Source organism: Corythoichthys intestinalis, chromosome 4, assembly GCF_030265065.1.
Source record: "Corythoichthys intestinalis isolate RoL2023-P3 chromosome 4, ASM3026506v1, whole genome shotgun sequence".
NCBI lineage: Eukaryota > Metazoa > Chordata > Actinopteri > Syngnathiformes > Syngnathidae > Corythoichthys > Corythoichthys intestinalis.
The window spans coordinates 19,485,082-19,501,954 of NC_080398.1; the positions used below are offsets into that span (position 1 = coordinate 19,485,082).

General features: G+C 39.8%; 1 protein-coding gene across 1 annotated transcript in view; it reads left to right on the plus strand.

The window, feature by feature from the left end:
- Positions 1–16,873, plus strand: part of LOC130914938 (uncharacterized) — a 49,287-nt gene that overhangs the window by 22,411 nt on the left and 10,003 nt on the right. The gene's annotated exons all lie outside the window — the stretch shown is intronic.

Consider the following 16,873-nt stretch of genomic DNA (forward strand, 5'->3'; position numbering starts at 1 on the left):
AAAGAAAAATGTTAGTACAAGTTATAGAAATTTTATATTAAAACCCCTCTTAATGTTTTCGTTTTAATAAAATTTGTAAAATTGTCAGTCAAAAAATAAACTAGTAGCCCGCCATTGTTGATGTCAATAATTACTTACACAATGCTCATGGGTGCTGAAGCCTATAAAATCAGTCGCACCCAAGCGCCAGCAGAGGGCGGCAAAACTCCATAAAAAACAGCAAGTGAGCGTTTCACTGTACTGTCATTTAAATATGTCTGAGCGGGGCATCTGCGTTAATTGCGTCAAATATTTTAACGTGATTAATAAAAAAAAAAAAATTAACGCCCGTTAACGCGATAATTTTGACAGCCCTAAATAGAATTGATTTATTTTCCCCTTTAAAATAACTCAAAATATAGCCATTAATATCTAAACCCTTGGCAACAACAGTGAGTACACCCCTTTGAAAAAATATACATCCCTAAGGGGCCGTTTACATGGTGACTCTCCGAGAAGAAGAAAAATTTAATGTTCGCATTTATATGGTTCCGTCTCCATTCGAACAATGTCCCAATTCCGCATGAAAACGATGTGGTATTAATGCGAGGCCCTAGGGGGCACTGCAGATTTACTTTGACCTCCTCAGCCCGGAAGACAACATGCCCGCCCACTATAAGCAATGGCATTTTCTTTTGTTCAAAAAGGCACAAAAATGGAAAAATTCAACATATTTAAATTAAAAATATTATAAAAACAGTATATTAAAGCCGACGTTCCGCCATATTTGCTGTTTTTAAATGTTTAGTAGCATCGCTGCGGACGCCCAATGTGACGTGTACGAGTGCAGACGTTATCGGCGCGGGGGCTTTTGATATGCACGCGGAGCAAGCCCCCCTCAAGCCCCCGCAATCGAATTCTTCCACTTTGGAGGCAGGATTCCAAGGTTTGCGTCTTTGCCTTCCATCATCGCCGACACCATAAGAACGCGAGGCCACTCCGCAACACAGTCATTGCGTCTTCGTGTTGCAGAGTCGCCATGTAAACTGCCCCTGAATGGCCAAATTGAGTACTGCTTGTCATTTTCCCTCCAAAATGTCATGTGACTCGTTACAGGAGTGCTGTCAGCATTGCTGCAGAGATTGAAGAGGTGGGGGGTCAGTCTGTTAGTGCCCAGACCATACGCTGCACTCTACATCAAATTGGTGTGCATGGCTGTCACCCCAGGAGGAAGCCTCTTCTGAAGATGGTACACAAGAAAGCCCACAAACAATTTGCTGAAGACACGTCAACAAAGCACATGGATTACTGGAACCATGTCCTATGGTCTGATGAGACGAGCGGGCTTTCAGGCTGACCCCCCCACCTCTTCAATCTCTGCAGCAATACTGACAGCACTCCTGTAACGAGTCATATGACATTTTGGAGGGAAAATGACAAGCAGTACTCAGTTTGGACATTTTGGGATATACGTAGTTTCTAAGGGGTGTATTCACTTTTGTTGGCAGGTATTTAGACATTAATGGCTTTACTTTGAGGGGAAAATAAATTAACTTTATTATATAAGCTGCACACAGACTACTTTTCATTGTGTCAAAGTGTCATTTTCTCAGTGTTGTCCCATGAAAAGATATACTTAAATATCTGCAGAAATTCGAGGTGTGTACTCACTTTTGTGATACACTGTATGTGGCACAAACGGTCCTGTCCTTAACCCTTTACAGGACAAGTGACTATTTTAACTAATTAAAAAAAAAATCTCATAAAAGACATTTCTTCAACTTATGTGGAAATTCACTCCCAGTATGGAAAATCATTTGAAAATCAATAGTTGTTTCAATACACACTCCATTGACTTTAATGTTACGTGGCACAAATCCTGTTCTTAACTCGGTGCTTCTCACTTATTTTCTGTTTCAAGGAAGACATAAACGTTTTGCGACCCCCCCAACTCTCTGCCTCCACTGTAAATACAGTGATCCCTCGTATTTCGCGGTTAATGGGGACCAGAACCTGCCGTGATAAGTGGAAAACAGCGAAGTACCCCCCTCCAAATGTATTTATTCAGAATTAGCATTGGAAAGTGATACATATAAGACATGTTTTTCACTTTTTTCCCCAAAAATATCAAAATGGCTTACCTCTTCGGGGCAGGCTGTGGCAGGCAATGGATCAGCATTGTCATCTGTAGGACCATGATGGCCCCCAACAAAATGTTTACTGAATATGAAGGTGAATGGCTTCACCTTGCTGGCGTTAAACTGGTCTTTTGGACGTCTGCACAAGTTGATCCATTGTTAACTTTTTTTCCTTTTTCCAGTTTTTGGCTTTGGGAAACGTATGAAAAAAAAACATCCTTCATATGTTGTAATGTTTAGTGTCGTTTCTACAAGTTCCATAGCAGCAGTTTTTACTTGGCATGTTCTTTTTTTTAAAATATTACCGGTAAAAAACAAGCAGTACTAGTATGGGTTGTATGCGAGCACGCTTCTATGTTGACCCCCTACCGTTTTACGATGGTGACATCAAGCAGCCTTGTGGTCTGAAAATAGCATTCGTGCGGTACGCTATTACAATTTATTTCTAGTACAGCAAATAAGTATGTTCCCCGAGGTCACATGCGCCATACATCGCGCCCCACTATTTGAGAAGTACTGCCTTAACCCTTTAAAGGGCAAGTGACAACGCTATAGTTGTTTAAAAGCAAGAATAAACAGAATGAGGAACAGTTTCTTTGCTAAAGCCATCTCCACCCCGAACAGCCATATGTAACACCGCATCACCCAATGTCCAATATTCATTTAATGCGATATACTATGTGCAATACTTACTAAGTGCAATATCAATTCCTCACTGTCAACTTCTGCTACTTAACTTCTATTCGCACATATTCTACGTGCAATACTTATTTACGTGCAATATTAATGTGCAATATTCAATGCCTCACTGTCAACATCTGCTACTTAACTTCTTTTCACACATATTCTATGTGCAATACTTATTCCGTGCAATATTAATGTGCAATATTCAATGCCTCACTGTCAACTTCTGCTACTTCTTTTCACACATATTCTATGTGCAACACTTATTCCGTGCAGTATTAATGTGCAATATTCAATGCCTCACTGTCAACTTCTGCTACTTCTTTTCACACATATTCTATGTGCAACACTTATTCCGTGCAATATTAACGTGCAATATTCAATGCCTCACTGTCAACTTCTGCTACTTAACTTCTATTCGCACATATTCTATGTGCAATACTTATTTACGTGCAATATTAATGTGCAATATTCAATACCTCACTGTCAACTTCTGCTACTTCTTTTCACACATATTCTATGTGCAACACTTATTCCGTGCAATATTAATGTGCAATATTCAATGCCTCACTGTCAACTTCTGCTACTTAACTTCTATTTGCACATATTCTATATGCAATACTTACTTACGTGCAATATTAAAATGCAATATTTAATGCCTTCACTGTCAACTATTGCTACTTCACTTAAATTATTTGCACTACCTGAACATAGGACAACCTCATACATATAGATTTGATACTTTTATTCTTGCAAGCCGCTTTTGAGATTTTTACTTGTCCTGCACTGTAAAGGGAGATGCTCCACAATTTCATTGTACAACTGTACAATGACAATAAAGGGCTATTCTAGTCTAGTCTAGTCTAGTCTAGTCTAGTCTAGTCTAGTCTAGTCTAGTCTATTAAAAAGATATATCTCATAAGACATTTATTAAACATAGGTGGAAATCCACCGCCAGTCCCTCCCTAATTTCCGGCTCTGGCAATACGTCCATGATCCAGTGATCACTTCCAGCCTCTTTCAGGCAAAATGGATTGAACGTCTAGCGCCGTTAATGACAGCCAATGAGTTCAACAAGTGCTTTATAAATGGTTAAGATGGCTGACAAATGAAGACGTCCACCCCCATTGGCTCGCAACGCATATTAGACATCTATCCTCATATGATATCAACTCATCATTCCACGGTACATTGATAACATCACGCCCCCTGTTGGCAGCAGGCAACAATGGTCAATGTTGGTTTATCGTCCTCTGGAGAAATTTTCACTTTTTATGTAACATGTAATAACTTAGCATGATACATGGATGTAGTAAATAGATATAAAATACGAGACATGCAGTATGGTGCAAAGAAAGACGGAGGGAATGGGGGAAGGCCAAGTTCACCTTCTGATCGTCATGCTGCCACCATAAAAATAAAAGCGCCGGTAATGGGATACAGCTTCTGGCCTGCACTCTGGAATAATCATTTAACATGGGCCCGCTGCGTCAGAGGGGTTGGCTGCTAGAAAAGGAAATTAAAAAGAAAGAAAAAAAGAGGTGGGATTGGTGTAGGTCGACATGGTTTTGCCCCCCTCACTCCCGCTGCGTGAACGGAAGAGAAGCGAAAGGGGGAGGAGGAGGAGGAGACGGACCTGCGGGGCAGGGTCAGGGGCCCGCGGTGTGGGAGGTAGCCCGACTCGAAACACGCGCACACACAACACACACCCATGCGCGCGCACATGTCGATGATGGATGGCGACGATACAAAGCCGACGTTAACTATTGACTCTTGATGGATGATCCCATCCGCTACGCTGCACGGCGAATTAGCGCGGGGTAACCCGGGCGACTTTGAGGAGGGGAAAGAGGGGATGCGGGGCCGTCATGGTTCCTCGCTACAAATACACGCCGTGGCTTCGTGTCAGTCAACACACGCGAGGAGTAATAAAGAAGAGTTACAGATCGATAATTGGATAATTGAAGACATGCGTTTTTACGCACATACGTGTGCAAATTCCTGCACCTTTGCACCATCAATGACTCTGGCTGAAGTCAACCAGCTTTACGACTACATAAGCGGAGTTTAGGGGGGGGCAGCCCCCCAGCAGCCCCCCCCCCCTTGGTGGCCGAAAAGTGTCATTGCATGCAATTGACTTTCCTATGTATGTATAAAAGTTGTGAAACATTAAAGCAAATAACAAAAATGAATCAAATGAACAACAACAAAAAAAGATATTTTTATGATGGCAAGGCAAGGCAAGGCAAATTTATTTATATAGCACAATTCAACACAAGGTCAAAATTATTTTTCGAACAGATCATGTGACTAGCACCTTAGATGGTCATTTGCTTTGCATATTATTAAAAAAAAATAGGGGAGGGCAATTTTATTTTTCAAATGATTTTTTTCATTGTTTGAAAATATTTTGGGGGGATCGAAGCAACTTTTTTGGGGATTGAATGATTCAGACACAAATGTCCTACACATAATAAGGCCCAAAAACAAAAAGGATTGCTAAAATCAAAGAAACTTTAAAAATTAAGTGTTCAAATGCAAATATTTGAGTCTCAAATATTTTTTTGCATTCAAACACTTTTTTTCTATGATTGTAATTTTTCTTTTTTAGATTGAAGGGATTTTTTGTTTGAAAATGTATATTTTTTTGTTTAAAGCAACTTTTTTTGATTGAATAATAACGACACAAATGTCCTAGCCAAAATGTGGCCCAAACGCAAAACATTACTTCAATCAAAAAAGTTGCTTCAATAAAAAAAAAAAAAAAAAAAAAAGTTTTTAAATTTTTTTGGGATTGAACTCAATTAAATAAAAAAACAAATCAAAGAAAAATAGCTTTCAAATGCATTTTTTTGAGGTTCAAATTTATTTTTGCATTTTTTTGGGATCGAATAATGAAGACACAAATCTACCTCCATATGGCTCCGCGCAGGGGATACAATTTTTGACAGGGGTAACTACATTGGCACGTTACCGGTGGGCGCACTGGATGACAATCTTGGCGAAAAGTATAGCTGTTCTAAGCAGCCTGATTTAGAATTCCCTCAAGAATGATGGGAAACAAAAAAAAAAGATCATAATCAACTTATTATTATAGATATTCTTGTAAGTTAATTTTACTGCTGACACTGCATTTTGGGGTCATCAACATGTTGTGCCCCCCCTGGCCCAAAAGTCAAACTCCGCCTATGTTTACAAGCATTGTTGTCATCAATAAAAACACAAAGACAGTGCTAAGGAAGGCCACAAAAATACAAAATATAAAATATTTCAAGAATAATGTGAAGAATAATGACCGCTATTAATATGTAAACCCTTGGATTAAATGGAACAGTGCTTAATCGCCTGTCATCCAGGGGCGTCACTAGAACTAATACAATACTGGGGCACTGGCGAGCTGACAATTTAAAAAAAAAAAAATTTTTTTTTTTTTTTTACAAGCACTTACCTATAATAAAATGCTAGAAATCGCAATTTAAACAATATATAATTAAACAAAAATACACATTTCTGTAAAAAAAAAAAGAAATAAAACTTGTTTTTCAGCCATCAGTATTCAAAATCAAAATTGGCACATCCCTTTTGATAGTCAACTCACTTCTGCTCATGCTTCATTCATCAACTTCCATCCCACCTTCACCTCTTCCTGCACTCTGCTGCTCTACTTCGCCTGGACAGAAATGGGGATATATCACTGTAACTGGCATGCAGAGGTGGGTAGAGTAGACAAAAATTGCTCAAATAGTGTTACTTCAAAATAATATTCCTCAAGTAAAAGTAAAAGTAGTCATCCAAAAATGTACTCAAGAACATGTAAAAACTGTATCCAGTGAAAAAAAATACTCAAGTAATGACTAACATTGTCAGTAACGCCTTATTTTATTTCATTTATTATTATAATTTATTATTTTAAACAACAGTATTTTTTTTTTCTCTCAGCACAAACTTATCTATATGAACTGTTGTTATAATGATACTGTACAATAACCCATTACATAAACCACATTAAACCAAGGATATACAAAAAAACAAACAAACAAAAAAAAAAACAGAAATAAAGTATTTTTCATCCAAAGAGCATGAGTGCCCTCTAGTGGAGAAAATAGTTCCATGTTTGAAGAGAGAATAGTTCCTTCATAGTTACTATTATAAAATTAAACGGATCATATCTCTGGTTTTCTGTGGTCAATTGGTGCCAATTAAAAACTGGGATAGAGGTTTATATCCGTGCTTTTGAGTCATTTTGAGGGCAGCGTTCTACGTCAAATGCTTTTACTTACATGAACGTAGCATATCTCCCAAAGGCGCTTCGCGGAAGTATCAACTGACATGCCTATCAGAGCCAAAGTTACATGCGAAAATTACCATATTAAGGAGTCATGTGCAGATTGTGTATATTGAATGAATGGAGTATTATGACCATATTAATAAATAGTTATATTCTGTAGATCAGTGTTTTTCAACCTTTCTTGAGTCACGGCACGTTTTCCCATTGGAAAAAATCTCGCGGCACACAGCAAACCAAAAATGTTCCAGAATTACTTTCTGTACCGTATATTTAATTAAAACAGAATTCCTCAATATTTATACTTACTCAGTGTGAAATAGTTTCTCGATATTGATACTTACTTAGTGTGAAACAACTCTCAGTCTCGCTCTGTTGTTATTTTTCTATAGCAGTTAGGCTTGAAACGCTCAGACTGATCAAACAGGGGGACTTTAGCAATGTCTTTAACCGCATTGGGGCCAAGCATCTCGCTGACATTGGCTTTGCTGGCAGGTAGTATTAATGTCTCTTCCACAGTGTGGGGACTTTTGGGATTTAGCAAAAAGTTCAGCAACAAGCTAACTATCTTTGAGGGCTTTCTCATTTACCTTCTTTATTTTCCTCAAAAAAGTTATCCGTTTCTTTGTGTTTTCACAAAGGCGAACAAAATAGTCCATCCACTTGTTTTGAAGTGACGGATGTTTAGTTTGGAGATGACGTTTGAACTTGCACCATGGTGCTGTTGGGTAGCTGCTCGTGTCGCGTTCAAAAAGAGAGATCGTCAGGTGTGCCGCGAGAAATTATCCAATATCGCTTTTTTCCCCCCCTTTTTTTTCTTTACGTCGTCGGGCGGAATTGCAGTAGGAAGGATGGAGTAAGTTGAAGGCTGCGGTCGTGTGCTGATGAGCGAGGTATTGCTCGTGTCGCCTTCAAGAACTGCTCAGATTTCTAGCCATCAGCCACCTTTCTGTCCTCGACAATGTGTTGGGTGAGGATTGACGGTCGTCACAAATGGTGGCTGGGAGCTAGAAATCTGAGCAGTTCTTGAACGCGACACGAGCAGTACCTCACACACCGGTTGAAAAACACTGCTGTAGATTACGCGATGTAGACTTAAAACTCTAAATGTTTTTTTGTTTGTTTTTTATATCGGTGAAATTTATACTTGGGCATTGCAGATCAATGCTGGGGCACGTTTTGCAGTAAAATATGTCTGTCTATCACCTAATTACCGTATTTTGCGGACTATAAGTCACAGTTTTTTTCATAGTATGGCTGGGGGTGCGACTTAGACTCTGGAGCGACTTATGTGTGAAATTATTAACACATTATTATATTATTTCAGAGGTTATTTTGGTGTTTTGGAGTGGCACTGATGGTTTGGTAAACTTGTTAGCATGTTCTTTATGCTATAGTTATCTGAATAAGTCTTAATAGCTGGTTACGTTAACATACCGGCCACGTTCGCATTTCGTTGTTCATGCATCATGTAACATTATCATTAGAGGCGTGCGAAATTTCTGATTCTTAGATTATTCGCGATTCGGCTGTAGAAGATTCGAGAACGATTCACAAACTTTCAAATTCCGATTATTGAATTATACCAGGCAGGGCCGGAGTGGGACTCATTTTCGGCCCTGGAATTTCATGCCTCAGACCGGCCCACTCATTTAAAATTATGTCATTATGCATACACGTGTTAAGTTCAGTGTTCTCTAAAGCCGTGTACTGTAATTCTGTGTATTCCAATTCAGTGCAGGTCATGGTTGTTTAACAAGGTGGCTTTATTTTAACAAGTGCAACACAACATATTTTGAACAAATTTAAAAATGGATTTTTAAAAAAACTATATTAAATGATACATTTGAAAAATAAATTAGGCCTGTCAAATGATTAAAATTTTTGATCGAGTTAATTACAGCTTAAAAATTAATCGTAATTAATCGCAATTCAAACCATCTATAAAATATGCCATATTTTTCTGTAAATTATTGTTGGAATGGAAAGATGAGACACAAGATGGATATATACATTCAACATAAGGTACATAAGGACTGTATTTGTTTATTCTAACAATAAATCAACAAGATGGCATTAACATTATTAACATTCTGTTAAAGCGATCCATGGATAGAAAGACTTGTAGTTCTTAAAAGATAAATGTTAGTACAAGTTATAGAAATTTTATATTAAAACCCCTCTTAATGTTTTCGTTTTAATAAAATTTGTAAAATTTTCAATCAAAAAATAAACTAGTAGCCCGCCATTGTTGATGTCAATAATTACTTACACAATGCTCATGGGTGCTGAAGCCTATAAAATCAGTCGCACCCAAACGCCAGCGGAGGGCGGCAGAACTCCATAAAGCACAATTAACAAGTGGGCATGTCATTGTACTGTCATTTAAATCTGTCTGAGCAGGGCATGTGCGTTAATTGCGTCAAATATTTTAACGTGATTCATTAAAAAAATTAATTACCGCCCGTTAACGCGATAATTTTGGCAGCCCCAAAATAAATGAATAAATAAGACCTTTTCTGCAACATCAAATATTAACAAAATGAGTGCTTACAGATAAAACAAACATAGCAACATAACAATATGAAAAATAAAGAATACGTATTGCACATTGTAACAACTTCTAATGATACTATTATCCATTTTCCATTTCCACTTTAAAAACGCCACGTAATTGATTATATTAATTCTAATGTTCACTCGCTGAACGACATGGCAATCCTACCTTCCAGCTCTGCACCTGTGGTGTGTTCATTATGGCTAATGCTTGCTGCTACATATCCCTTGTGAGGTGCTACAAGAAGCCAAAGTTTCCACAATTACATATTGTCGTATCACACGGTGCAAGTTGCATTTTATTCGCCATCTGGCCTTACCACTTTCGTTGTAATCCTCTGTAGTTTGAGGCAGCAAGGTCGTTGCATGAAAAAAATTAGCTATTTTCGCGCATTTTGCCGATTCTTTCACGAGTGCTTTTCTCTTTTTAATTCTTATTTTTCAGCGCCACCCTTGCTCTTTTTATCCATCCGAGCACCGAGATAGCAGCTAATTTGGCTCAATACAGACTACAATTAGGGGGCGGAGCTGCATGCTGTATTTTTCGTCTGCACACGTGAGGATGAGTCTGGAAAAAAAAATAATACTGTTTTTTTTTTTTTAAGACGGCCCACAGGGACAGCGGTAACAGAATGTAAGTTATACTCAGTGACACTGTCATAAATAAATACCAAACAAAAAATGATAACAGTGTAATTTTTTTTTTTTTAATAAAACGCGGACCGGCCCATCTGGCCGGCCGGCCCTTCTGGAATCGTCCAGAAGCTCCCGATTAGTCACTCCGGGCCTGATACCAGGTAAAGCGGAAGTAAAACACAGTCAGCGCGGTCTTTGGGATGCAATGAGGAACGGACCGGGAGTAAATATCATGTTCAACTCATGCCGCTAGGAAAAAAAAAAAAAAATCATACTTGACTGCGGCCGACAGCCGCTTCAAACAACGCCTGGTAGCTAGTTGCTACAAACAAACGGCTACAGTAGATATCATATATATGTAGAACTAGATGCAAAATGACAGACAACGGTGGTGTTAGAACATGTATTATTGAACAGACATGCGAAATGACGACCTTGCCGGCGTTAGTAAACAGCTGCCATCTTAAAGCAGTAGACTTCTCTAGAAGGCTCTGTTGTAGCGAATCTAATTAACTTTTGATCTAAAATACTCCTAAATCGGCAAAATCTTGTCTTGAATCTATCTTTAAATGATGAAACAGTTTAAAAACTTTGACATGTCAAAAGTAGACAGAAGGGAAATTATGGAATAACGGGAGCAATTTTAACAACTGTAACGGTTGATTCAAAACAATTGAATTAATTGAATGTAGTTTAAAGCTGCTGATACAGAATGGGGACTGGAGTATTTTATTTACTGTTATTTTTGTATATTTGTTTACTGTTATATGTTAACTTGATACTGAAATAGTAGTTTGGTTTAGCCTGAGAGGATTTTTGAACAATTTTGGAACTAATGTACAAAACATTTGAAAAAAAAAAAAAAAAAAGGGGGTGCTGCATCAATAATCGTTTTATAACAGAATCGGAGCCTCTGAATCGTAATCGTAATTGAATCGTTAGGTGCCCAAAGATTCCCAGCTCCAATTATCATACTGTACACTTATTCAACATGTTATTCTCTATTGTATTTTTTATTTTAAATTGCCTTTCAAGATGACATATCTGTTCTATGTGTTGGATTTTATCAAGTAAGTTTCCCCCCAAAATGTGACTTATACTCCGGTGCGACTTATATATGTTTTTTCCCTCTTCGTTGGGCATTTTATGGCTGGCGCGACTTATACTCAGGTGCGACTTATAGTTAAAAATACGGTAAACACAATTATTTCTGTTGGGATCCATGTGAGTAACACATGTTGTCCATCCCTTTAACTTGTAAATCACAAATTTTTATTCCTACATCTAAGATCACATTTGTCCAAACCCCAGGTGTTTAACCATCACAGAACTGAAACTTGCACCATCAATCCAGTTCTTCTTTTGTTTCCTCTTTGCACCAGTGTGTACCTTACAGTTGAATTTGTCCAGACAATATTGAATTGATTGGACTAAATGAAAGTATGCTTCTATTTAACGCTTGGACTGGCCCATTTATATCCACCCTGGCATCATTCTGCCTTTTGCGGCTATGGTGGTCCGTCACAAGGGCTGTGCTCCCAAAGTGGGGTTTGATCTTTGAAAGTGACTGATGAAGCCGCAGAGTAACAATGCGCGACTGTCCACATTCAGGAAGATTCATGTTTATCCCGAGAGGCTGACTATAAAGCATATGACCGTGACGTGCCAACACATGCATCAAACAAATGGTTGGATTGTAGCACCGAGTGATAGGCTCGGCCATCTTGTGTGTGTGTGTGTGTGTTCTGGAGTGGGTTTTGATAAAGAGCTCTGAAATGTGTGTGTGATGCTGCATGTCAGCACGTGATGACAAAGGGCCGCTCCACATTCAGGCGCACTCAGCCATGAGCGGCACCTCTCAACCTTTCTCTTCTTTTTCTCTCTCTCGCTCCGCTCCCTCCTTTACCTCACGCAACTTTCTCTCGACTCCCCTCCCATACCACTTTTCTATTCTTCCTCCTCCCCCTGTCAAGCTTTTGTTCTTTTGTGCCGCTCTGACACATTCCTCAAGTACGTTGAGAAGGGGAAAACCAAAGGGGAGACGACCTAGAGCAGATGAGAATGAGAGTATTGGAAACGTAGAAATGTTCTTACCTCATTGTTATCGTGTGAAGGATGTTAGAGTCAATCAGCAAAGGGAGGGAGATCAAACAGATAGCGACAGAGATGGAGCGCTTGAGAAAGGGCCTCAAATGTGGAAAGACAGACTCCTCTCTTTTTGTGGGAAAGCCAAACACATTTCACTTTTGTGACCTTTCATCAGTTTCCTCAACGTCAGGGCCAACATGAACTCATTGGCTCTTATTGACGGCGCTAGATGTCCAATCCATTTTGACTGGGACATTTAGCGCCTCCATTATTTAGTGACTTAAAGTGGCTGTGACAGTATAAAAAAAATGTTAAAATAGCATTATTATGTGAATTAGAATCATATTTTGAGACGGTTCGACTATATACAACAATATAGCAAAGCGCAAATGACGAGAAATTAGTCTTTTAATCTGCCGGTTAGCCACGCCTACTTTTATAGGGCTCTAGCGTCCCCAACAGGTGGATGACGTCTGTAGGAGAATGGGCTCATCGGTTTTACGATTCAGCCCATTGAGTGGGAATTGTTCAGAAAGAGGAAAACGCGACGAAGAAAGCCGCAAAATGTCATTGTTTCAGTCTCTACACCAATATTTTTACAGGATATTCTTTTTATCCAAGTATTTTTCCCCAATAGCTAAATAAATAGCATGGTCATGACAAATACCAGTCTTGTGCTAAATGGAATATGAAATAATATAAATGAATTTATTCAGGACGACATGGCAAAATTACTCCATAATGGTCAAAACTGTCGACTTCACCTTTACTGTCGCACCTCCCGAACGATATTTTACGCCACCTAAGTCAGGCTAAAGTCATTTCCCTTCTCCGGCTTCGGAGAATGTAAACAAACCAAGAGGCGTGACAGCTAGCCGACATGCTAACCCGAACCGAGTGACGTTTCAAAGTCTTCGAAGCGGAAAATCATACATAACTGGCCCGGATCATTTCACATGACGACTGGGTTGTCGATTGTCTTCGCCGATCGGTAACCCGCCCGACATCGAACAAGTTAGAGCTCGTCGTTCCCCTGCGGAGGGCAGAGGGCTCGTTTGCGGGGAAGCAGCTGGACAATGACCGCCGGACAAACTGGCCGACGTCGGAGGAGCGTGTAGCTGCCAAATGGTTAACACAAATATGGCAAAATAATACTTTATAATTACTACACGGCGAAGTCGTAAACAGCGCGAGACTCATAGGAGGGCGGCTGCAGTTGTTATGCAGCTAACATGACAATATGTGTATGAGGAGAGCTTTTTACATGTTAAAGAGCATACGACACCAGAAAAAAAGTCTTACATGGCATTATTATGTGAATTAGAATCATATTTTGAGACGATTCGACTATATACAACAATTTAGCAAAGCGCAGATGACGAGAAATTAGTCTTTTAATCTGCCGGTTAGCCACGCCTACAATTATAGGGCTTTAGCGTCCCCAACAGGTGGATGACGTCAGCGGTAGACTAGGCTCATCGGTTTTACTATTCAGCCCATTGAGGGGGAATTGTTCAGAACGAGGAAAACGAGACGAAGAGAGCTGCAAAATGTCATTGTTTCAGTCTCTCTACTCCCAATATTTTTACAGGATATTCTTTTTATCCAAGTATTTTCCCCAATAGCTATATAAATGGCTTGAGAAGGACCAGTCAGCCCGTCGAGGGGGAACTATTCACAATGAGGAAAACGCGACGAAGAGAGCGGCAAAATGTCATTGTTTCTGTCTCTTTACTTCAATATTTTTACAGGATATTCTTTTTACCCAAGTACTTTCCCCAATTGCTAAATAAATGGCATGGTCATGACAAATAACTTGTGCTAAATGGAATATAAAATAATAAAAATCCATTTATTCAAGACGACATGGCAAAATTACTCCATAATGGTCAAAACAGTCGACTTTACCTTTACTGTCACACCTGCCGAACGATATTTTATGACACCTAAATCGGACATATGTCATTTCCCTTCCCCGGCTTCGGAGAATGTAAACAGACCAGAAGGAGTGACAGCTAGCCGACATGCTAACCCGAACCGAGGGATGTTTCAAAGTCTTTGAAGTGGAAAATCACACATAATTAGCCTGGATTATTTGACATGACGACCCGGTTGTCGAGTTTCTTTGCGGATCGGCAAACCGCCCTGCGGAGAGCAATTTACAGTTCGTTCCCTGGAGGAGGGTGGCTGGAATTGTTGTGTAGCTAACGTGCTAACAGCTAACTGCTAATGAGCGTGAGGATAGCTTTTTACATGCCTATCAATGATCAAACGTAAGTAGTCCTTTATTTAAAGGAATTTTATAGTGTTTACTTTGTAATCACTGTATTCGTATTTGACATAATACAAAACAAGATGTTTACTCACTTCCTTGTAAGTCCAATGGTCCCACAGTAAATATCCACGGTGAATGGGAACCTTTTGAAACTCCAAAAAGGCGCATACGCCTCTCCCGCATACAGAATGATTTTTCTGCAGCCGTTTGGCTGGCGTGATGCAAAAAATAAAAGTATTAATCCGCAAAATCAGCTGAATCCTTCGTCCTCATACACAACAGTACACTGTAGCGTGAAGAGGACGTCTTCTACCGTACACGTCACAGCGCCCTCCTCCTCAATGCGAGACCGAAGCCGGAAGTCACTCATTTTCCTGGCGCGGGATTCAAAAAACTAAATAAATATAGCGATCGCTTCCACACACATCCAAGCGGTCCATATCATTCAGGAGCATAAAATACCGCGTGTATTATGAAATAAACATGCTTTTTCGTGTCACAAGCACTTTAAGGTTGCGTGAGCAAGAGGGGATCCCAGAGCAGACACACAGGGGTGAGATGAGTAATTTTTTATTGGTGATCACAAGAATGTGGCGAGGGCTGATGACTTGGCTCGGGGTAGTTGAGCTGGCGTGAGGGGAGGGAGCTCGGAGGGAGGCAGGCGTGGAATCCGACAAGGGGCGCGCAGAGAACAGGTCCTGGGGCGAGAGAAAAAACAAGTCATGAGCCGGTGATCAGGAGAACGTATCAAAGCAATGCGAGAAACAACTGACGGTGGAACCAGACGAGTTGATCGGGCGACGAGGTGGCGGCGTCCACTGGCTTTTATGGATGGCTGATTGGCATTGCCAGCACCTGTGGCCGCTCCACCCGTCTGTCGTCAACCCTGCAATCAGTAAAAACATGCACACCTGCCGGAGGTGGCTTAGGTCTCAGGAGGAAGGGGCAGAGGCCCTAACATTACATGCCTATACTTGATCAAACGTTTGTAGTGTTTACTTTGTAATCGCTGTATTTGCGGCTATTTTTAACACAAAGTTGCAATTTCTGATCGGTTGGAAAATTTGATATAACACCGGGCACATGAAGAGGCCAATAAGCCAAGTATAGTGCTCTACCGGCTGGGGGATGTGAGACAAGCCGCCGGTCGTCGGCCGAGTGGACAAGGAGCATGTCAGCCACAAAATGCAAGCACCCTACCTATTAAAATGATCCCAGTATTTGACATAATAAAAAACACAATGTTGACTCACTTCCTCGTAAGTCCCATGGTCACACAAGAGTAGGGCTTGTTTTGGCCAATATCCACCGGTGAATGGGAACCTTTTCAAACCCCAAAAAGGCTCACACACCTCTCCCTCGTACAGAAAGATTTTGCTGCAGCTGTTTGTTTGGTTGGCGTGATGCGGAAAATAAACGAATTAATCCGCAAAATCAGCTGAATCCTTCGTCCTTCTCATACAACAGTACGGCTGTATAGTGAAGAGGACTCCTTCCCCCGTAGACGTCACAGCGCCCTCTTCCTCAATGCAAGACCGAAGCCGGAAGCCTGTCATTTTCGTAGCGCGGGATTAAAAAAATTGAATAACTATATCGATCGCCTCTTCACACATCCAAGTGGTCCATTTCATTCAGGAGCATAAAATACCGTGTGTATTATGAAATAAACATGCTGTTTCATGTCACAGGCCCTTTAAAATACTAGTACATAAGTGTAGTATGACAAAAAAGGTTCAGAAAAAAGACGGATGTTTTATTTATTTTTTATTAGCCACAATTTGAACACCAACACTTCAAATGATAGTGTCGCAAGCGTTGAGTTAAATGTTATTACACTGAGACGTTGTTCCTAAATATTTGAAAAGAAATAGTTCTTAAACATTAAATTTACGTTGAATACTGTACCTGACAAATGCACTACACAGTGTTACCTATACATAAGAATTTATTTCGTTCCATGACCTGGTTTGTACGTCGAAATGGTCGTATGTGGAGTGGGAATTTCCCATAAGAATACATTACAATTCGATTAATTTGTTCCATATATAAAGTAGTCATCCAAAAAATGTACTCAAGTACACGTAAAAAAGTATTTGGTGAAAAGAATACTCAAGTAATGAATAACATTGTGAGTAACTGCCTACATTTTTTTTTTTTAACTAAAGGTATTTTTTATACAAAATATTTAAATGGTTCACTTACTTATTTTCCCCCTTCTGTCATTGTTTGCAT